Source organism: Rhinopithecus roxellana, chromosome 6, assembly GCF_007565055.1.
Source record: "Rhinopithecus roxellana isolate Shanxi Qingling chromosome 6, ASM756505v1, whole genome shotgun sequence".
In the NCBI taxonomy this organism is placed as follows: Eukaryota; Metazoa; Chordata; class Mammalia; order Primates; family Cercopithecidae; genus Rhinopithecus; species Rhinopithecus roxellana.
Genome location: NC_044554.1, coordinates 47,668,612 through 47,692,379, shown reverse-complemented (window position 1 = coordinate 47,692,379; position 23,768 = coordinate 47,668,612). Strand labels below are relative to the sequence as shown.

The window sequence follows — 23,768 nt, the reverse complement described above, 5'->3', positions numbered from 1 at the left end:
TAAAATATGAATATAAAATAGGCCAGGCGTGGTGGCTCACGCCTGTAATCTCAGCACTTTGGGAGACCAAAGTGGGTGGATCACCTGAGGTCAGGAGTTCGAGACCAGCCCGGCCAACATGGTGAAACCCTGTCTCTACTAAAAATACAAAAATTAGCTGGGTGTGGTGGTGGGTGCCTGTAATCCCAGCGACTCAGGAGGCTGAGGCAGGAGAATGGTGTGAACCTGGGAGGCGGAGCTTGCAGTGAGCTGAGATCATGCCACTGCACTCCAGCCTGGGTGACAGAGCAAGACTCCATCTCAAAAAAAATAAAGAAAGAAAGGAAAGAAAATACACAGTGGCTCACGGCTATAATCCCAGCACTTTGGGAGGCCAAGTCGGGCAGATCACCTGAGGTCGGGAGTTCAAGACCAGCCTGGCTAACATGGTAAAACCCCATCTCTAATAAAATACAAAAATTAGCCAGGCATAGTGGTGGGTACCTGTAATGCCAGCTACTCCAGAGGCTGAGGCAGGAGAATCACTTGAACCCAGGAGGCAGAGGTTGCAGTGAGTTGAGATCATACCACTGCATTCCAGCCTGGGCAACAGAGTGAGACTCAGACTCAAAAACAAACAAAATTAAAAAAAAAAAAAAAAAGAAATAATCCAGAGACTGGGTAATTTATGAAGGAAAGAGGTTTAACTGACTCGCAGTTCCACATTGCTGGGAAGGCCTCAGGAAAATTACTATCATGGCGAAAGGCAAAGGAGAAGCAGACACCTTCTTCTCAGGAGGCTGGATGGAGTGAGTGCAAGCAGGGGAAATGCCAGTGCTTATAAAACCATCAGATACCTCAAGACTCACAATCATGGGAGCAGAATGGGGGAAACTGTCGCCATGATCCGATGACCTCTACCTGGTCCGATTACCCCACCTTGACACGTGGGGATTATGGGATTACAATTCAAGATGAGATTCTGGGTGGGGACCCAAACCCTAACCATATCAGGTAGGGACGAGAAATCTGCTTCCCAAACTCCTACTCTAATGCTGTGCTCTCTGGACACTGTGTCCCAGTCCTGGAAGGAAGGAGGACAAGAAACTCAGATGGCCTGGACTGAGGGCAAAGGAGGGTGAGGCTGGCACTGACATCCTCAGAGGCCCCTGCAGGGTCGTGTATATGAAACCCAAGCCCAAGCTTCATGCCCTGCCCCCAGCAAGCAGGAAACGCACACTGTAGCAAATGCTAAGCCAGCTCTCTAGCATGTGAAACAGTCTCGTCCAGAGACAGGAGAGGGCTGCTCTCCTGTGGTTCCAGGCTGCTCTCTCCCTGCCTAGTCTGAAGCATTGCTTTCTCTTTTCTCCAGTTAGTATTTTTGGACTGTGGTTGACCTCGGGTAACTGAAACTGTTAATAAGAGGGGAGACAACCGTAATTTAGAACTCCACTCTTGGTGGGGCACTGTGGCTCAGGCCTGCAATCCCAGCACTTTGGGAGGCTGAGGTGGGAGGATCACTTGAGGCCAGGAGTTCCAGACCAGCCTGTGCAACATAGCGACATCCCATCTCTACAAAAAATTTAAAAATTAGCCAGGCATGGTGATGTGTGCCTGTTGTCCCAGCTACTTGGGAGGCTGAGCGGGGAGGATTGCTTGAGGAAACCTCCTCCAAACCATGAGTTCAAGACTTCAGTGAGCTATGATTGCACCACCGCACTCCAGCCCGTGCAACAGAATGAGACTGTCTTAAAATAATCAGTAAATAGGCCGGGCATGGTGGCTCACTCCTGTAATCCTAGCACACCGGGAAGCTGAGGCGGAAGGATCATCACATTCCCACTTCTATCCTCATCGCCCATCCCTCACCTCCCTTCTCATCCTAAAACAGCTGAAGGATTGCTTTTATTGATGAAATTACATTGTCTGTGAACACATGGAGTCTAAGTATGCAGTTTAATGGGTTTAGACACCCATGTAACTGAAATCCAATCAGGATACAGAAGTGTCCATGCTCCCAGAAAGTTCCTTCATGTCTCTTTTTACTCAATCCCCTTTCCCCTTGGTCTGGAAATGTGAAAGGTTTTGATACTTCCCGGAGCACCCAAATTTTCTGGGTCTCTCTGCCAGCCAGTGGCTCTGGGCAAGCCATCTGTCCATCAGATCATCAGGTCCCTGTGAAACAGCAGTCACTGGCCACTTCCCTGAGGATACAAGTAATCATGCTGTCCACTTTGCTGGCTGTCACCATGCGGTCACCCAGGTCAAGCAGCAACAGCAAGTATACTTTTTTTTCTTTTTTAAAAACTTCCTCTGGCTGGTGCAATGATTCACACCCGTAATCCCAGCACTTTGGAAGGCTGAGGCAGGTGGATCACCTGAGGTCAGGAGTTCGAACACTGGCCAAGATGGTGAAAAAAAAAAAAAATTAGCTGGATGTGGTGGCACATGCCTGTAATCCCAGCCACTTGAAAGACTGAGGCAGGAAAATCACTTGAACCCAGGAGCCGGAGGTTGCAGTGAGCTGAGATCACATCATTGTACTCCAGTCTGGACAACAGAGACTCCATCTCAAAAAAAAAAAAAAAAGAAAGAAAGAAAAGAAATGGCAAACTTCCTCTAAAATTTTCCACACATAGCTTATTTTTCCTTCTCTGTCTGTACCCAAGACCTCATGCTCAGTTTATCCATGGCAAAGCCAGCCCTGATGGAAAGGGTGAGGATGCCTGTAATTACCTTAGCAACAGAACATGTGGTGCATTTGAATCATATCATCTCATCCCTATAGCAACAGAGAATCTCAGAATTACGGTGCTCTGGAGCCAAGTGGCAACAGCACTGAGTCCAACCTCTTAGATTAAAACGAAACCCAACAGAAACAAACAAAACCAGTCTTTTACCATTCAGATAGCTTTCATAGCCTTGTACCTATTTTTTGTTGTTGCTTGGAAATACAATGGAACTTTGATACCAAAAAGATAGCAGGGAACATCCACTTGGGCTGCTGGGCTTTTGGCTGATTTTATCAGAGGCTTTGTCCTATGTCATTAGGAATAAAAAATAATTTTTTGACTGATGGAGGAAGAGAGAGTTGGCCAGGGATGAATGTAGAGATGCTGATATCAGAGACCACAGAGCTGTGGCAAGAATTCCTCATTTATTTAACGTGTCTTCGTGAGATTGCATCATTCTCTGCCTCTGAGGTCGGCGTGCAAAGAACGACTTTCTCTTTTGTCAGCTGGGAACTGTAAAGGGGAAATATCTGCCGGGCACGGTGACTCACGCCTGTAATCCCAGCACTTTGGGAGGCAGAGATAGGAGGATCACAAGGTCAGGAGACCAAGACAATCCTGCCTAAACCAGTGAAACCCCGTCTCTACTAAAAATACAGAAAAATAGCTGGGCGTGGTGGCAGGCGCCTGTAGTTCTGGCTACTCAGGAGGTTGAGGCACAAGAATCACTTGAACCTGGGTGGTGGAGGTTGCAGTGAGCTGAGATCCGGCCACTGTCACCAGCTTGGGTGACAGAGCAAGACTCCACCTCAATTAAATATATATACATACACACACACATATATACACACATATATACAAAAATTAGCTGGGCACGGTGGTGGGCGCCTGTAATCCCAGGTACTTCAGAGCCTGAGACCGGAGAATAGCTCAAACTTGGGAGGCGGAGGTTGCAGTGAGCCAAAATCGCACCGGTGCACTCCAGCCTGAGCAACAGAGCAAGACTCCATCTCAAAAAAAAAAAAGAGAGACTGGGTTTGCCATGTTGCCCAGGCTGGTCTCAAGCTCCTGGCCTCAACTGATCCTCCCGCCTCAGCCTTTCAAAGTGCTGGATTACAGGCTGGAGCCACCATACCTGGCCCTGAAAAAACTACGTCTTCGTGTTACAGGAGCATATTTGACAGGCTCATTTAAATATCCCCACTTCTATCAAGAACCGACCAAAACTATCAAGGGTCATGGGAGAGAAATCCGCCATGCCTTGTCTAAATCCCCACAAACCTAGTTTCACATACGGGTGGACCAAGCGCCTACAAACAGCCAGACAGGACTTGCAGTTTGGCACAGAAGGATCTTGGAAGTCACCTCGCTTAGTTCACAAGTAAATAGTTGAACAAACTGAAAAGTCAACAACTCCTCTGAGATCCGTCCCTGGAAGTCAGTCACAGGGCAAACTCCCGGCCGCAAACTTGGAGAGACAGGATACAGAGAATTAAAACTTACCTGAGTAGAAACCCACGAGCAGAAGCCCCACACAGGACCCAGTGAAGAGGGGTGGGAAGAGCAGAGCGGCTGAGGAGCTGAATTGCTGTACCCGCTGAAGAAGCCCGAGACATAAAAACTCCCAGCAGGGCCGGGCGCGGTGGCTCACGACTGTAAAAGGAGCGCTTAGGGAGGCCAAGGCGGGCGGATCACGAGGTCAGGAGTTCGAGACTATCCTGGTTAACACAGTGAAACCCCATCTCTACTAAAAATACAAAAAATTAACCAGGCGTGGTGGCGGGCGCCTGTAATCCCAGCTACTCGGGAGGCTGAGGCAGGAAAATGGCGTGAACTTGGGAGGTGGAGCTTGCAGAGAGCAGAGATCCTGCCACTGCACTCCAGCCTGGGCGACAAGAGCGAAACTCCGTCTCAAAAAAAAAAAAAAAAAAACCGAGAGGACCAAGACAGGGCGCCCCGTGCTCTTGTGACTTTTACCTTCAGGGGCTCAACCAGGTTCTCAGAGTGAATATTAGAGAAAAATCCCCTCGTGCCTCCAGCAAGGGGAGGGGAAAAGAGACAAGCCCGGCTTTCTGTTCTTAACAAGTTCAACCCTCAGGAGAAACTACTTAACCACAGCCGAACCTGGGGGGCTTCATCAGCGCCTCCCTGACCTGGGGGAAGGAAAATCCCCAACTCCAGCTGGCCCTAGCTGTCCACCTGGAGAAAAGGAAAAACCCAACCCCAGCCCCGGGAGCCATCCTGTCCCGCCTAAGCGGTGAGTTGGGGGTGTTAATAAGCACTTACGAAGTCCAGTCCAGAGGCACAGGCTCACTGAAAGATTAAGATCTGGCCGGGCACGGCCGGGCGCAGTGGCTCACACCTGTAATCCCAGCACTTTGGGAGGCTGGGGCGGGCGGATCACGAGGTCAGGAGATCAGACCATCCTGGCTAACAAGGTGAAACCCCGTCTCTACTAAAAACACAAAAAAATTAGCCGGGCGTGCTGGCAGGCTCCTGTAGTCTCAGTTACTCAGGAAGCTGAGGCAGGAGAACAGCGTGAACCCGGGAGGAGGAGCTTGCAGTGAGCTGAGATCGTGCTATTGCACTCCAGCCTGGGCAACAAGAGTGAAACTCCATCTCAAAAAAAAAAAAAAAAAAAAAGGAATTGATAAGTTGGACTTCATTGAATTCAAAAATTTCTTCTCTCTGAAAGATGTTGTCAAGAGAATGAAAAGACAAGCTACAGACTGGGAGAAAATGTTTGCTAAAGATAGAGCTGATAAAGAAGGACTATTAACCAAAACATACCAAGATCTCTTAAAACTCAACAATAGAAAAAAAACCTGAGTTTTAAATGGGCCAAAGACCTTAAGAGACATCTTTCCAAAGAAGATACACAGGTGGCAAATATGCATATGAAAAGATGCTTCATATCATATGTCATTGGGAAAACGCAAATTAAAATAATGAGATACCACTACAAACCTATCAGGATGACAAAAATCCAGAACACGGCAGGGCACGGTGGCTCACGCCTGTAATCTCAGCACTTTGGGAGGCCGAGGCAGATGGATCACCTGAGGTCGGGAGTTCGAGACCAGCCTGGCCAATATGGTGTGCCGGGGTCCAGCCCTAGCGTGTCCAAGGTAACCCAAAGGGGAGAGGCAAGGTGGCGAGAGACAATAAAGACACCAGACACAACATACAAGAAGACACAGACAAGACTGCAGCCCAGCAAAGGGCTGACAGCCCCGAATGATTTTTACTACAAGCTTATATAGTATCTTATAGAACAATTGTCAATTAGTAGAGCATCAGGCGATTACATAATTATAGAACAATTGTCAATCAGCAGAGCATCAGGTGATTACATAATTATATATAGATTATTAGGATAGCCTCAGAAGTACATCAAGAACAGTTCTCTTCATGGATGGTCAGTTTGTTCTTCTTTCCTTGGTTACCCTTTTGGGGAATAAGCAAGCTTAATAGTTAACATAACAAAGTCTTATATTAGACTTAGTGGCTCTTGCGGTTACAGGTGCTAGAAGGGACTATTGTGTGGTCTTTGAGGAAATGGTCATAGGGACAATTATAGCAGCACAATTGGTTATAGGCTTAGAACTGGCACAGCAGTCTCTATTAAGTGCAAGGTTATACTTTAACATTGATTATATAACTATATACAACAATTTTTCTTTTTTCTAAGTTTAGTATTTTACTTTTATTTTTGTTTAGGGCACCAAATTTAATATCCTTGTCATCTTACTGTGTCCCACAAACTTAAATCTTTTTATAGAATTAACCTCCCATCTATCCACACCATTTTTTCACCATTTATATAATCCCCAGAATATGAAATAAGTTAGGAACTTAACCATGACAAATTTTGCATAGAATTTTTGCCTTTAGGGAAATACCATATTTCCTTTTTTCCCTTATGTGTTCCCATCACATACCCCCACTGGCCATTAACCCATATTGTAGGGACAGGCCCAGGGCCAAATTTTCCAAGGGTAATGTGGTAAGATTTTTCTTCTATCTTTCCAGCTCATGGGTATTGCCCCATTTTCCAAGATCTGGAGTGGGGGTGGGCAGTACTATTACCGAATGAGTAACACTCCCCAGACCTCACCGTGAATCCCCTCCAATAGTTGTCTGCATATATATGATCAACCAAATGCAAAGCAAAATAGCATAGCTTATTCCAGCGATACAGAAGAGCCCACCAGCGCCACCTGCTGCACAGGCCTTGGAAGTGGCCTTGCCAACATCCAGAGGGCTCTGAGCCTTGCTCGAGAGCAGCCTTATGCGATCAGGGTCCGGGTCGTCCCTCTCCTGCATGGCCTGCGCCAATGGTGAAACCCCATCTCTACTAAACATACAAAAATTAGCTGGGTGTGGTGGCAGGCACCTGTAATCCCATTACTTGAGAGGCTGAGGCAGGAGAATCACTTGAACCCAGGAGGCGGAGGTTGCAGTGAGCCAAGATCGCACCATTGCACTCCAGCCTGGGGGATAAGAGTGAGACTTCATCTCAAAAAAAAAAAATCCAGAATACTTGGCTGGGCATGGTGACACATACCCATAGTCCCAGCTACTCAGAAGGCTGAGGCGGGAGGATCAATGGAGCCCAGGATGTTAGGTCTGCAGTGAGCTATGACAGTGCCACTGCTATCCAGCCTGGGTGACAGAGCGAGACCCTGTCTCAAGGGGAAAAAAAATGAAAAGCCTGTGTGCTGTATGATTCCTACTATATTACATTTAGAAAAGGCCAAACTATGGAGACAGTAAAAGGAACCGTTGCCAGGGTCTGGAAACAAAAGGTTGCCAGGGACTGAAGGGAGGGACCAAAGAGGCAGAGCACGGAGGATTTTTCAGGCAGGGAAACTCCTCTGAGAGAGCTGTAACAGTGGATGCATGTTATGACACATTTATCCAAACCCGTGACATGCACACCACCAAGACGGACCCTAATGCAAACTGTGGACTTCGGGTTAAAATGATGTGTCAGTGTAGGTTCCCTAATTGTAACAAATGTACCACTTTGGTGGAAGATGATAATGGGAGAGGCTATTAGCAGGGACAGGGAACATATGAGAATTCTCTGTACCTTCTGCTCAATGTTGCTATGAATCTAAAACTGGCCTGAAAAAGTAAAGTCTGTTACAAAAAACAACAAAAAAGCGATGCAGTGAGCATTAGGAAGAAAGGGACAGGCCACACGCATTCCTCATGGAAATCATGCAAACATATCTTCTGAAGAAGACCCCACTTTATTTATTTATTTATTTTGAGATGGAGTTTCGCTCTTTCACCCAGACTGGAGTGCAGTGGCATGATCTTGGCTCACTGCAACCTCCAACCCCCAGGTTCAAGCTATTCTCCTGCCTCAGCCTCCCCAGTAGATGGGGTTATAGGCACCCGCCACCACGCCTGGCTAATTTTTGTATTTTTTAGTAGAGACGGGGTTTCGCCATGTTGGCCAGGCTGTTCTTGAACTCCTGACCTCAGGTGATCCACCTGCCTCGGCCTCCCAAAGTGCTGGGATTACACGCATGAGCCACCGTGGCCGGCCAGACTCTACTTTTGAGTGGGGTCTCCTGCAGATGAGCCTGAGAGAGCCAGCAGGATTAGGTGACGAGGAAGGAGAGAGATCTTTGCATCTTCAGACATAGGGGAGCAACACCCATGGCAAATCTGAACGTGAGCAGCTCCAGGCACCATAAAGCGGGCACAGGAAGATCAAAAGAGACTGAAGAATCTTTTTTTTTTTTTGAGATGGAGTCTAGTTCTGTCACCCAGGCTGGAGTAGAGTGGTGTGATCTCAGCTCACTGCAACCTCCACCTCCCAAGTTCAAGCAGTTCTCCTGTCTCAGCCTCCCGAATAGCTGGGATTACAGGCATGCATCAACACACCGGCTAATTTTTGTATTTTTAGTAGAGATGGGGTTTCACAATGTTGGCCAGGCTGGTCTCAAACTCCCAAACTGCCACAGCCTCCCAAAGTGCTGGGATTCCAGGTGTAAGCCACCACGCCCAGCCAAATCTTACATAGTGCTGAAGGCTTTTATGTATCATTTTCCCTCTTCCCCTGTGACTGACACCTGGGGAAATTGATAAGAAGCCTCAGTGCTCCCTCCTTTGCCGCCAGTGGGAGGTTTAAGCCACACAAGCCCTGTGAGTGCACACAAACCCTCACCCAGTCACACCCACCAACCACCATAAGCCCAAAGCCAGTCTCCTTTCCCTGTTCTCACATTTTTTTTTTTTTTTTTTTTTTTGAGACAGAGCCTCACTGTCACCAGGCTAGAGTACAATGGTGTAATCTTGGCTCACTGTAACCTCCACCTCCCAGGTTCAAGGGATTCTTCTGCCTCAGCCTCCAGAGTAGCTGGGATTACAGGTGCCCACCACCACGCCCGAGTAATTTTTGTATTTTTAGTAGAGATGGGGTTTCGCCATGTTGGCCAAGCAGGTCTCGAACTCCTGACGTCAAATGATCTGCCCACATTGGCCTCCCAAAGTGCTGGGATTACAAGCGTGAGCCACCGCAGTAGGCCAGTTGTATTTATCTATTTATTTATTTATTTATGGTGTTTTTTTAAAAAACATTTTTCTTTTAGACTTCTAGGTCAGCAGTATGTTTTAAAAAAAATAGAGACAGGATCTCGCTATATTGGCCAGGCTGGCCTTGAAATCCTGGCCTCAAGCAATCCATCAGCCTTGGCCTTCCAAAGTGCAGGGATTAGAGGTGTAAGCCACCATGCCTGGCCCCAGATAGCATTTGATTTTGTTTTTGTTTTTTGAGACAGTCTTGCACTGTCGCTCAGGCTGGAGTACAGTGGTGTGATCTCGGCTCACTGCAGCCTCTGCCTCCCAGGTTCAAGCGATTCTCCTGCCTCAGCCTCCCGAGTAGCTGGGTGCATACCACCATGCCCAGTTAATTGTTTGCATTTTTAGTAGAGACAGGGGTTTCACCATGTTGGCCAGGCTGGTCTTGAATTCCTGACCTCAGGTGATCCACCCTCCTCGGCCTCCCAAAGTGCTGGGATTAGAGGCATGAACCATCGCGCCCAGCCTAGGATGGCATTTTTTGGTGTTCCCTTGATTGAGAGAGAGCTCTGCAGCAGGTTCTGGTGTGCTCTAGATGGCCCCGCTGCCTAAAGCCACATTATGTGGTATATCCCACGGTGCCACATATACCAACGGAAGATGCCATGGTGCTAGAGATAACAATGGTACGTGTAGTCTCTGGCGAGCACTAATAGAAAAGCTGCAACTCTGGGCATGGTGGCTCAGCCTGTAATCCAGCACATTGGGAGGCTGAGATGAGAGGACAGTTTGAGCCCAGGAGTTCAAGACCTGCCTGGGCAACATAGGGAAATCCTTTCTCTAGAAAAAATACAAAAAATTAGCTGGGTGTGGCGGCACATGCCTGCAGTCCCAGCTACTCAGGAGGCTGAGGTGGGAGGATCACCTAAGTCTAGGAAGTGGAGGCTGCAGTGAGCCATGATTTTACCACTGCACTCCAGCCTAGGAGTCGGAGTGAGGCCCTGTCTGGAAAGAAAGAAAGAGAGAAAAGAGGAAGGAGGGAAGGAAGGAAGGGAGGAATGAGGGAAGACAGGAAGACAGCAAGGCAGGAAGGCAGGGAGGGAGGGAAGGATGGAAGGAAGGGAGGGAAGGAGGATGGAAGGAAGGGAGGAAGGGAGGGAGGATGGAAGGGAGGGAGGATGGAAGGAAGGGAGGGAGGGAGGGAGGATGGAAGGAAGGGAGGGAGGGAGGGAGGATGGAAGGAAGGGAGGGAAGGATGGTGGAAGGGGAGGGGGAGGAGAGGGGAGGAAAGGAGAGGGAAAGAAAGAAAACAGTGGAGATGCTGAGGATTATAGAACAAAGCCCCATTTTTTAGCACATTTATGATTCAAAATGCAGCTCTTTGGCCGGGCACGCGGTGGCTCATACCTGTAATCCCAGCACTTTGGGAGGCCCAGGTGGGTGGATCTCGAGGTCAGGAAATCGAGACCATCCTGGCTAATACGGTGAAACCCCATCTCTCCTAAAAGTACAAAAAAAATAGCTGGACGTGGTGGCGGGTGCCTGTAGGCCCAGCTACTTGGGAAGCTGAGGCAGGAGAATGGCGTGAACCCAGGAGGCAGAGTTTGCAGCGAGCCGAGATCGCTCCACCACACTCCATCCTGAGTGACAGAGTGAGACTCCCTCTCAAAAAAAAAAAAAAAAAAAAAAAAGAATGCAGCTCTTTGCATGCCACAGGGTCCTGGTAGAGACTAAGCACTTGACCACGGGGCATCAAGAGACAACCAGACTGCAGCTGTGCGTTATGAGAACCATCAAATTATAATGTTGAATGAGCAAAGCAGCAATCCGTTATGCAATGGAGATGGCATATTCTACATAAAGCCTCTGTCCAGAGGGCAAAATAAGTTACATAAATAGGGAACCTGGACCTCCATGTCATTTACCTTCATTGAAACAATGCTTCTCCAGGCTGGGCATGGTGGCTCACACCTGTAATCCCAGCACTTTGGGAGGCCGAGGTGGGTGAATCACTTGAGGTCAGGAGTTCAAGACCAGCCTGGTCAACACGGTGAATCCCCGTCTCTACTAAAAATACAAAAATTAGCTGGGCATGGCGGCGTGCACCTGTAGTCCCAGCTACTCAGGAGGCTGAGGCAGGAGAACTGCTTGAACTCCGGAGGTGGAGGTTGCAGTGAGCCAAGATCATGCCACTGCACTCCAGCCTGGCAAGAGAGCAAGATTCCGTCTCAAAAAAATAATAATAATAAAAATAAATATTAGCCAGGTGTGGTGACGGGCGTCTGTAGTTCCAGCTACTCGGGAGGCTGAGGCAGGAGAATCACTTGAACCTGGGAGGCAGAGGCTACAAAGAGCAAAATTAAGAAGAAAGAAAGAAAGAAAGGAAAGAAAGAAAGAAAGGAAAGCAAGCAAGCAAGCAAGCAAGCAAGGAAGCAAGCAAGCAAGCCTCTGTAACTCTGCAACTCGAATTTATAATCTCTCTCTCTTTTTTTTTCTTTTTTTGAGACAGGGTCTTGCTCTGCCTTCCAGGTTGGAGTGCAGTAGAGTGATCTTAGCTCATTGCAACCTCTGCCTCCCAGGTTTAAGCAATTCTCGTGCCTCAGCCTCCCGATTAGCTGGGATTACAGGTGTGAGCCACAGCGCCCGGCTGGCAGTTGGATTTTTAAAGGTCAAACCTCCCCAGACTCCAAAGAACACTAGGGCCAAACAGCACCACAGAGGATCACCTGGAACTAAGTAACTAACCAGGCCCAACCCTGCTTAGAAAAACAACATAGAAGCCTGAATACATGGAACTCCTTCCCGCTTTCTCATTCAATAGCAAACTTCAGATTCCAAAGAATATTGGGGCCAAACACTATTACAAAAGAATATCAGTTTCTCTGGCCAGGCGTGGTAGCTCACACCTGTAATCCCAGCACTTTGGGAGGTCGAGGCAGGTGGATCACCTGAGGTTGGGAGTTTAAGACCAGCCTGGCCAGAAAACTAGCCAGGAGTGGTGGCACACACCTGTAATCCCAGTTACTCAGGAGGCCGAGGCAGGACAATCACTTGAACCCGGGAGGTGGAGGCTGCAATGAGCCAAGATCGCGAAACTGCACTCCAGCCTGGGGACAGAGTGAGACTTCGTCTAAAAAAAATAAAATAAAATCAAAAACAGCTAGGAGTGGTGGCACAAGTATGTAGTCCCAGCTACTTGAGGGGCTGAGGTGAGACCACCACTTGAGCCCAGGAAGTCAAGGCTGCAGTGAGCCAAGATCACCCCACTGCACTGCAGCCTTGGCAACAGAGTGAGACCCTGCCTCAACAAAACCAAACCAAACCCGAGCCCTAACCTGAGCCCCGGAAGTAGTTCAGCATCCCTTCTGCTGCATTCCACTGGCAAAGTAATCACAAGGCAAGCTCAGATTCAATGGGAGGGAAGATATAGGCCCCATCTCTTTTGGGAAGCATGCAGAAGTCACATTGTAAATTGCATAGATACAGGGAAGGCATGATGGGGGAGGGAGGTTCTTATTGTAACAACCTACTGCACTTGTCTCTGTTTGCACAGCTGAGTCCACTCCAGGAACCTGGCAGAAGACTCTTTTACCATCCTCATGGTCCAGCCCACTGTGCAGCTTTTTTTTTTTTTTTTTTTTGAGACGGAGTTTTACTCTTGTTGCCGAGGCTGAAGTGCAGTGGCATGATCTCGACTCACCTCAACCTCTGCCTCCCGGGTTCAAGTGATTCTCCTGCCTCAGCTTCCCAAGTAGCTGGGATTACAGGCATGCGCCACCACACCCGGCTAATATTTTATTTTTAGTAGAGAAGGGGTTTCACCATGTTGGTCAGGCTGGTCTCGAACTCCTGACCTCAGGTGATCCACCCACCTCAGCCTCCCAAAGTGCTAGGATTACAGGCGTGAGCCACCATGCCTGGCCCACTGTGCAGTTCTGAACTTCTGCTCCAGCTAGTGCTGATATGTGTCAGCTGGACCCAGAATTTTTTTTCCTTACAGTCAGCGTCTCGCTGTGTGGCTGGAGTGCACTGGTGCCATCTTGGCTAAACGCAACCTCCGCCTCCGGGGTTCAAGCAATTCTCCTGCCTCAGCCTACAGAGTAGTTGGGACTACAGTCATGTGCCACAACACCCAGCTAATTTTTTTTTTTTTGAGATGGAGTCTTGCTCTGTCACCTAGGGTGGCTCCGCCTCCTGGGTTCACGCCATTCTCCCACCTCAGCCTCCCAAGTAGCTGGGATTACAGGTGCCCGCCACCATGCCTGCCTAATTTTTTGTATTTTTAGTAGAGACAGGGTTTCACCGTGTTAGCCGGGATGTTCTCGATCTCCTGACCTTGTAATCTGCCCGCCTCGGCCTCCCAAAGTGCTGGGATTACAGGCGTGAGCCACTGCGCCCGGCCTTAAATTTTGTATTTTTTACTAGAGTCGGAGTTTTGCCATGTTGACCAGGCTAGTCTCGAATTCCCGGTCTCAAGGGATCCACCCGCTTTGGCCTCTCAAAGTGTTGGGATTATAGATGTGAGCCACTGTACCCAGCTTGGCTAATTTTTATTTTTTAAATTTTTATGTATTTATTTTTTGAGATGGAGTCTCACTCTGTCACCCAGGCTGGAGTGCAGTGGCGCAGTCACTGCAACCTCCGCCTCCCGGGTTCAAATAATTCTCCTGCCTCAGCCTCCCAAGTAGCTGGGATTACAGGCGCACTCCACCAAGCCCGGTTATTTATTTTATTTTTATTTTTATTTAATTTTTTTTTTTTTTGAGACAAAGTCTCACTCTGTTGCCCAGGCTGGAGTGCAGTGGCACAACCTTGGCTCACTGCAACCTCTGCCTCCTGGAGTTCAAGTGATTCTCCTGCCTCAGTTTCCCAAGTGGATGGGACTACAGGTGCATTCCGCCACACCCAGCTAATTATTCGTATTTTTAGTAGAGACAGGATTTCACCACTATGGTCAGGATGGCCTCGATCTCCTGACCTCATGATCTGCCTGCCTCAGCCTCCCAAAGTGCTGGGATTACAGGCATGAGCCATGGCGCCCGGACTATTTTTTAAAATTTTTTTTTAGTAGAGACGAGGTTTCACCATGTTGGCCAGGCTGGGCTCCAACTCCTAACCTCAGGTGATCCACCCACCTCTCCCTCCCAAAGTGCTGGGATTATAGTCATGAGCCACTGTGCCTGGCCAATTTCTTACATTTTTTATTTTAAATTTTATTTATTTATATTAATAGAGATGGGGGGGTCTCACTATGTTGGCCAGGTTGTCCTTGAACTCCTCACTTCAAGCAATCCTCCCGCTTTGGCCTCCCAAGGTGCTGAGATTACATGCCTTCTTTTATTTTTTTGTAGAGAGAGGGTCTCGCTCTGTCACCCAGGCTGGAGTGCAGTGGCCCCATCATAGCTCACAGCAATGTCTGGGTACACGCCCCCGACCCCCAGCACCTTGGCATGTTCACCAACTCAGGAAGTTCTCTGAATCCCATTCCCCCGATTTTGTTTTTTCTTATGGTGGCTTCATTTCCTGGGCATGATTGGTTAAATCATTGGGGCATTTGTGATTACCTCAACCTCCAATGACATGGTTGGGTCCCCTGGCGATCAGCATAACCTCAAGTGTGGTTGAAAGGGGCTTGTTATGAATAACAAAAGAAATTCATTTCACCTGCATCTCCCTGGAGCTATTGTTTTTTTTGTTTGTTTGTTTGTTTTTTGTTTTTTTTTTTTTGAGACAGAGTCTTGCTCTGTGGCCCAATCTGGAACACAGTCTCGACTCACTGCAGCCTCTGCCTCCTGGGTTAAAACAATTCTCCTGCCTCAGCCTCCCGAGTAGCTGGGATTACAGGTGCACACCACCACACCCGGCTAATTTTTGTATTTTTAGTAGAGACAGGGTTTCGCCATGTTGGCCAGGATAGTCTTGAACTCCTGACCTCAAGTAATTCGCTAGCTTCAGCCTTCCAAAGTGCTGGGATTACAGGCATGAGCCACCACACCCGGTCCTCCCCGGAGCAGTTGCAAGAGCCTGGGACAAAAACCAAATTTATGATGAAAGATGATCCTATCACTCTTACCACTTAGGAAATTACACGTGTTTTAGGAGCTCTAGCCTGGAGTAAAGACCAAAATACACATTTCTTATTATATCACAAGATCACAGCAGCTTTTTCAAATGATGACGCATTTCATAAAATATCAGAAAATCATGTTCATTACTATCACCACCCATCACATCAGAAATGTTTTCCAGTAATGGGAGACTGTGAAGTTCCCAGTGGTGGATATAAATTTTCTAAAATTCTAATCTTCTCTTGAAAGCTCAAACGTTATCATTACACAGTTATTTTCCTTGAAGTGATAGTTTCAGTTTGTTCAATTTTGAGAAAGTGTCTGCGAAGTCCCAAATCTGAATTATCCCAGTTTGTCAGTCATTCTCTCAAGATGATATCCTAGATAGAAAGTGGCCAGTCCAGCCCCAAACACAAACAATCGCACCAGGCCCATCTCATCATTCAGACTATTTAAAAGACAGGTACTCACAGATCTAGATTGAATAAAATTACGAAATTTTACTGCTGATTGGGGGACATTCTTTTTTTTTTTTTTTTAAGATGGAATCTCACTCTGTCACCCAGGCTGGAGTGCAGTGGTACAATCTCAGCTCACTGGAACCTCCACCTCCCGGATTCATGCAATTCTCCTGCCTCAGCCTCCCCAGTAGCTGGGATTACAGGCACGCATCACCATGCCCTGCTAATTTTTGTATTTTTAGTAGAGATGGGGTTTCACCACGTTGGCGAGGCTGGTCTTGAACTCCCGACATCAGGTGATCTACCCGCCTCAACCTCCCAAAGTGCTGGCATTACAGGCGTGAGCCACTGCGCCAGGCCCATTTCAGCAATTATCTGTTTTCACAGGAATGCAAATAATACAAGTATCATATAAAGTGCACTATTTTAAAAACACTATTGCTCAGGAGAAGCTATGGCCACTTTGGAATAGTTTGGTCCTCACTATATGATCCAGCAATTCTACTTACTTAACTACTGCTGCTTAAGCAACAGTGTTGGGCCTTCCTCTTCCTATATCAGTGAAGTAATAAGAACCAGAATGTGGCCGGGCGCAGTGGCTCATGCCTGTAATCCCAGCACTTTGGGAGGCCGAGGTGGACGGATCATTTGAGGTCAGGAGTTCTAGACCAGCCTGGCCAACATGTCAAAACCCCATCTCTATTAAAAATACAAAAATTAGCCAGGTGTGGTGGCTCAAGCCTGTAATCCCAGCTACTCAGGAGGCTGAGACAGGAGGATCGCTTGAAAGTGGGAGGTGGAGGTTACAGTGAGCCGAGATCATGCCATTGCACTTCAGCCTGGGCGACAGAGCAAGACTCTGTCTAAACAAAAATAAAAAAATAAAAATGGGCAAAAGATTTGAATACACATTTCTTAAAAGAAGGCATACAAATGATCAACAGGTTTAAGAAAAGGTATGCAGCATCGTCGATCATCAGAGAAATGCAAATCAAACCTACAATGAGATATCATCTGACCACAGTTAAAATGGCTTCTATCCAAAGACGGGTAATAACAAATGCTGGCGAGGATGTGGATAAAGGGAACCTTCAGACACTGTTAGTAGAAATGTAACTTAGTACAACCAGCATGGAGAACAGTTTGGAGGTTCCTCAAAAAACTAAATGTAGAACTACTATAAGCTCCAGTAATCTCAATGCTGGGTATATACCCAACAGAAAGGAAATCAGTATATCAAAGAGATGTCTTCATTTCCGTATTTATTGCAGTGCTATTTACGATAGTCAAGATTTAGAAGCAATCTAAGTGTCCATCAATGATCAGTGTGGATAAAGAAAATGTGCTACATATACACAATGGAGTACTATTCAGCCATGAAAAAGATTGAGATCCTGTCATTTGCAACAACATGGATGGAACTGCAGATTATCATGTCAAGTGAAATAAGCCAGGCACAGCAAGACAAACACTGAATGTTCTCACTTATTTGTGGGACCTAAATATCAAAACAATTGACCTTATGGGCATAGGAAGTAGAAGGATGTAAAGTTATCACAGGCTGGGAAAGGTAGTACGAGGATGGGTAGGGGGTGGGGATGGTTAAAGGGAACAAAAAAATAGAAAGAATGAATAAGACCTAGTATTTGAAAGCATAACAGGGTGACTGTAGTCAATAATAACTTTTTTTTTTTTTTTGAGGTGTAGTCTGGCTCTGTCCCCCAGGCTGGAGTGCAGTGGTGCAATCTCGGCTCCGTGCAGCCTCTGCCTCCCTGGTTCAAGAAATTCTTCTGCCTCGGCCTCCCAAGTAGCTGGGATTACAGGCACACGCCACCACATGGCTAATTTTTGTATTTTTAGTAGAGACAGGGTTTCACCACGTTCGCTATGCTGGTCTCAAAACTCCTGACCTCAGGTGATCCACCTACCTCAGCCTCCCAAAATGCTGGGATTACAGACATGAGCCACCACATCCAGCCTCTTTTATTTATTTATTTATTTAGAGACAGAGTGTCACCCTGTGGCCCAGGCTGGAGTGCAATGGCGCGATCTCAGTTCACTGCAACCTCTGCCTCCCAGGTTCAAATGATTCTCCTGCCTCAGCCTCCCGAGTAGCTGGGATTATAGGCGCCCTCCACCCACCACCACACCTGGCTAATTTTTTGTATCTTTAGTAGAGACGAGGTTTCACTATGTTGGCCAGGCTGGTCTTGAACTCCTGACCTTGTGATCCGCCTGCCTCAGCTTCCCAAAGTGCTGGGATTACAGGCATGAGCCACCGCACCCGGCCTCTTTTAGTTATTTTTAAATGTACAATTCGGCCGGGCATGGTGACTCACGCCTGTAATCCCAGTACTCACTATGTTGCTCTCATCAAAATCAAGAGACTCCATCTCTACTAAAAATACAAAAATTAACTGGGTGTGGTGGTGCGCGCCTGTGGTCCCAGCTACTTGAGAGGCCTAGGTGGGAGGATTGCTCGAGCCTCGGAGGTTGAGGCTGTGATGAGCTGAGATTGCACCAATGCACTCCAGCCTGGGCAACAGAATGAGACCATGTCTCAAAAAAGAAAGGAAAAAGGAAAGGAGAAAGGAGAGAGGAAACGAAAGGAAACGAAGGGAAAGGAAGGGAAGGGAAACGGAGGGGAGGGGAGGGGAGGGGAGGGAAGGGGGAGGGAAGGGAAAGGGAAGGAAAGGAAAGGATGGCATAGGACAGCCTTAGAAAATAAAAAATAAAAAACAAAATTAAAAAAAGAAATGAAAAGTAAGCCAGAGATGAAGAGGAAATGTATGCAATACTAAAATCTTGTATCCAAACTATAAAAATAACTCTTACAAGTCAACTATGAGATGACAAAAAAAATTCAATTTTTAAAATGGGATTTTAAAAATTTGAACAGAAATTTCACAAAAGAAAGTATACAAAAGGCCAGGGCTGGGCACAGTGGCTCACGCTTGTAATCCTAGTGCTTTAGGAGGTCAAGGTGGGAGGATCGCTTGAGGCCAGAAGTTCAAGACCAGCCTGGGCAACATAGAGAGACCCCCCCCCCCAATCTCTACAAAAAAAAAAAAAAAAAAAATCATATAAATTAGCCAGGAGTGGCGGCATGTGCCTGGAGTCCCAGCTACTCAGGAGGCTGAGGTGGGAGGATCGCTTAAGCTCACGAATTCAAGGCTGCAGTGAGCTATGATCATGCCACTACACTCCATCCTGGACAATGCTGTGTCTAAAAAGGAAGATATTCAAAAGGCCAATAAACACAAGAAAAGATACTCAACATCATTAGCCACCAGGGAAATGCAAATCAAAACCACAATGATACATCATCACACATCCATTACAACAGCTGAAATTAAAGACTAGAGATACCAAGAATGGCAACTGGATTCTCATTCAGCGCCAGGGAGAAAGTAAACTGATGTACCAGTTTGGGAAACAGTTTCGTTCTTACCGTATGATTGAGCAATTCCACACTGAGAGAATGAACACGTATTCACCCAACAACTTGTACATGAATGTGCATAGCAGTTTTATTCATAACTGCCCCAAAATGCAAGAAACTCCATGTGCATCGACTGGTGAATGGATGAATGGTGTCATATCCTTGTGGTCGACTACTACTCAGCAGTAAAAAGGAATGAACTACTGATACACGTAACATAGAAGAATCTCAAAAGCATGCGGAGGGCAGGCACGGGGCTCGTGCCTGTAATCCCAGCACTTTGGGAAGCTGAGGTGGGAGGATCACTTGAGCTCAGGTGTTCGAGACCAGACTGGGCAACATAGCAAGACCTCACCCCTATTAAAAATAAAAAAAATTAGCCAGGCATGGTGATGCGTGCCTGTAGTCCCAGCTCCTCAGGAGGCTGAAGCAGGAAGATGGTTTGAGTCTGGGAGATTAAACCTGCAGTGAGCTAAGATCATACCACTGCACTCCAGCCTGGGCAACAGAGTGAGACCCTGTCTCAGAAAACAAAAAACATGCTGAGCAAAAGAAACCAGACACAAGAGTGCATGCCATATGATCCCATGTATGTGAAACTACAGAAAGAGAAATTCTAGTCTAAAATGAGAAAAAGGGCCAGGCACAGTGGGTGGCTCATGTAAGCCTATAATCCCAGCACTTTGGGAGGCCAAGGCAGGCAGATCACCTGAGGTCAGGAGTTCAAGACCAGCCTGGCCAACTTTAGTTGGCCATCTTTTTAGTAGATGGCAAAACTTCATCTCTACTAAAAATAAAAAAATTAGCTGGACATGATGGTGGATGTCTGTAATCCCAGCTACTCGAGAGGATGGCAGAGAATCCCTTGAACCTGGGAGGTGGAGGTTGCAGTGAGTCAAAATCACACCACTGCACTCCAGCCTGGGCGACACAGTGAGACTCCATAACAAAAATAGAATAAAATAAAAATACAAAAAATTAGCTGGGTGTGGTGAGGGTTGCCAGCCACTCAGGAGGCTGAGGCAAAAAAATCACTTGAACCAGGGAGGTGGAGGTTGCCATGAGCCCAGATCGCACCACTGCACTCCAGCCTGGGTGACACAGCGAGACTCCATCTCAAAACAAATAAATAATATAAAGTGACAAAAAGCAGGTGGTTGCCTAGCACCAGGGATGGGGGTTATGGATGGACTGGAAGGAACAGGAGGGAACAGTTTGGGGTGATGGAATTGATCTCTACCTTGATTGTGGGGGGTTACGAGGGTGTATAAATTTGTCAAAACTGATAGAAAGGTACACTTAAACAGGGTGTCTTGTACCATATATAAATTATACCTCAATAACATTGATTTTTTTTTTTAAACAAGTAATGGGCCAAAATGGCAGGAAATTACTGCTTCTGAAAGCAGAGTTCGGGAATAATGTCCTCTATGACAACACCAGCACACCGTCATGTAGATACGGCTAATGACAGTTCTCGGGAACAAAATGATGACGGGCAAATTGTGAATAACAGCAGTCCTCCACTACCGTCCATGATTTCACAGGTCAGATGCACATTAAACTAACTGAAACCAGAAAATGCAACGAAGCCGTGCTGTGATGACTCACGGGGCGGGGAGTTACAGCCTTGGCTCTCTGGCAGGCTCAAGGGGTGAGTGCATGTTGCACGCCTTTGGCCGTAACTGCACGGAATTACAGCCAGCATGCATGATTCGGATTTTCATAGATGGAACTTCCATGCTTCTTCCCAGGAAAACAGCAAAACATCACTTGTTGACAATAGTTTACTCCACAGGTAGCTATCTTGCCCTTTCTGATTCTTGGTGCTGGTTAACATTAAGACAAAGAAAACAGGCCAGGCACGGTGGCTCACACCTGTTATCCCAGCACTTTGGGAGGCTGAGGCGGGTGGATCACCTGAGTTCAGGAGTTCGAGACCAGCCTGACCAACATTGAGAAACCCTGTCTCTACGAAAAATACAAAATTAGCCAGGTGTGGAGGCGCATGCCTGTAATCCCAGCTACTTGGGAGGCTGAGGCAGGAGAATTGCTTGAACCTGGGAGGCAGAGGTTGCAGTGAACCGAGATCATGCCATTGCACTCCAGCCTGGGCAACAAGAGCGAAACTCCGTCTCAAACAAACTAACAAATGAACAAAAACAGGCCAGGTGCGGTGGCTCAAGCCTATAATCTCAGTACTTTGGGAGGCTGAGGCAGTGGGATCACTTGAGACCAGGAGTTTGAGACCAGCCTGAGAAACATAGCGAGACACCATCTATACAAAAAAATTTTAAAATTAGCCGGGCGTGGTGGCACACACCTGCAGTTCCAGCTACTCAGGAGGCTGGGGTGGGAGAGTCACTTGAGCCTGGGAGGTCAAGGTTGCAGTGAACTAATGATTGATTGAGTCCCTGCACTCTAGCCTTGGTGACAGAGTGAGACCCCAACCCCACCACCCACCCCCCCAAAAAATATAGGGCCGGGCACAGTGGCTCACACCTGTAATGCCAACACTTTGGGAGGCCAAAGCAGGCAGATCACCTGAGGTTAGGAGTCCGAGGTAAGCTTGGCCAACATGGTGAAACCCTGCCTCTACTGAAAATACAAAAATTAGGTGGATGTGGTGGCGAGCACCTGTAATCTCAGCTACTTGGGAGGCCGAGACACGAGACTCACTTGAATCCGGGAGGCAGAGGTTGCAGTGAGCCAAGATCATGCCATTGCACTCCAGCATGGGCGACAAGTGAAACTCCATCTCGGAAAAAAAAAAAAAAAAAAAGGCCAGAGACTTCAAAAATAACCAGAATGATTCCAGACAACCTAGAAGGAGGGAATAGCTTCCTCTCACTCTCACTGGGAAATACGCAGAGATAGGACAATTGTCTTTATGATTCCTAAAATGCTTAAGACACGAACAACATGTAAACAAATACCTCCTACGAGAGCTTCTCAATTCACACATGATCCCATTTCATCCTTGCAAGAACACTGGGCAATAGATAATATCTTAAAATTCCCATTTTACAAACAAAAAATTCCCAGCCAGATGTGGCAGTTCACACCTGTCATCCCACCACTTTAGGAGAGCAAGACAGAAGGATCACTTGGAACCAGGAGTTCAAGACCAGACTGGGCAACAAAGCGAGACTCTGTTTCTATAAATTTTTTTTTTTTTTTTTTTTTTTGAGGTGAAGTCTTGCTGTGTTACCCAGGCTGGGGTGCAGTGGTGCGATCTCGGCTCACTGCAACCTGTGCCTCCTGGGTTAAAGTGATTCTCCTGCCTCAGCCACCTGTGTAGCTGGGACTACAGGCGTGTGTCACCACACCTGGCTATCTATTAATGTTTTTTTAAATTAAACTTCAAAATAAAGGCCTGGCATGGTAGCTCACACCTGTAATCCCAGCACTTTGGGCTGAGGCAGGCGGATGACCTGAGGTGAGGAGTTCGAGAGCAGCCTGGCCAAAATGGTGAAACCCCATCTCTACAAAAAATATTTTAAAAATTAGCCGGGTGTGGTGGTGGGAGCCTGTAGTCCCAGCTACTCGGGAGGCTGAGCCAGGAGAATCGCTTGAACCTGGGAGGCAGAGGTTGCAGTGAGTCAAGATGATGCCACTGTACTCCAGCCTGGGCAATGGAAGGAGACCCCGTCTCAAAAATAAATAAGTACATACATACATACATAAAGATAAAAATAAAGTATCTCTTCTCATTGCCATCATGTCTCAGTCAGAGTCTCCAAAGAGCCTGAATAAATAAAAAATTTCAGACTCAAGTCAGGTGCGGTGGCTCACACGTGTAATCCCAGCACTTTGGGAGGCCGAGGCGTGTGGATCACAAGGTCAGGAGATTGAGACCATCCTGGCTGACACGGTGAAACCCCCATCTCTACTAAAAAAAAAAAAAAAAAAAAAAAAAAAAAACATTAGCGTGGTGTGGTGGTGGGTGCCTGCAGTCCCAGCTACTCGGGAGGCTGAGGCAGGAGAATGGCATGAACCCAGGAGGCAAAGCTTGCAGTGAGTGAAGATCGCACCACTGCACTCCAGCCTGGGCTGCAGAGAGAGACTTCGTCTCAAAAAAAAAAAATCCAGACTCAGAGAGGTTACTCGAGCTTACCTGCCTTGGATGTGACACCAACCACAGAGGGGTTCAGGGGTCCGGAAAGAACCTTGCACTCCTGCTAAGATCGCCAAGCTCTCCTTCCAATACTGCCTTCTTCCAACATCTCAAAGGGCTTATGAGGACCGTCCTAAGAAGGAGGCTGTAACTGACAGCGATTATCCACCTCCCCCAAGAGGACCAGAATGGGGAATAAGCTCATCAAGGCCAATGCCCTTGTTTTACCTTCCAGGTTATTCCAGGATCTCATCTCAGATAAGTGTCTATCTTAAGCTGTCTCTCCTGTTCACCCTCTAATGTCTCCCATGCACTGCACCCTCTAACTCAGGGCCTGACATCTGTAAGATCCCTAGATCCTCATCCTGTTCTGTAAGCAGCCCTTCAATTTCTACACCACCGAAACATGACTATTCCCTCAGGACACTGCTT

At 47.3% G+C, this 23,768-nt stretch overlaps 1 protein-coding gene and 1 pseudogene across 1 annotated transcript in view; both read right to left on the bottom strand.

The window, feature by feature from the left end:
• The window catches only part of LOC104667537 (protein PMS2CL-like), a 1,213,215-nt gene that overhangs the window by 410,122 nt on the left and 779,325 nt on the right, over positions 1 to 23,768 (bottom strand). The window lies entirely within an intron of this gene.
• Positions 1 to 23,768, bottom strand: part of LOC115898236 — a 52,484-nt pseudogene that overhangs the window by 27,669 nt on the left and 1,047 nt on the right.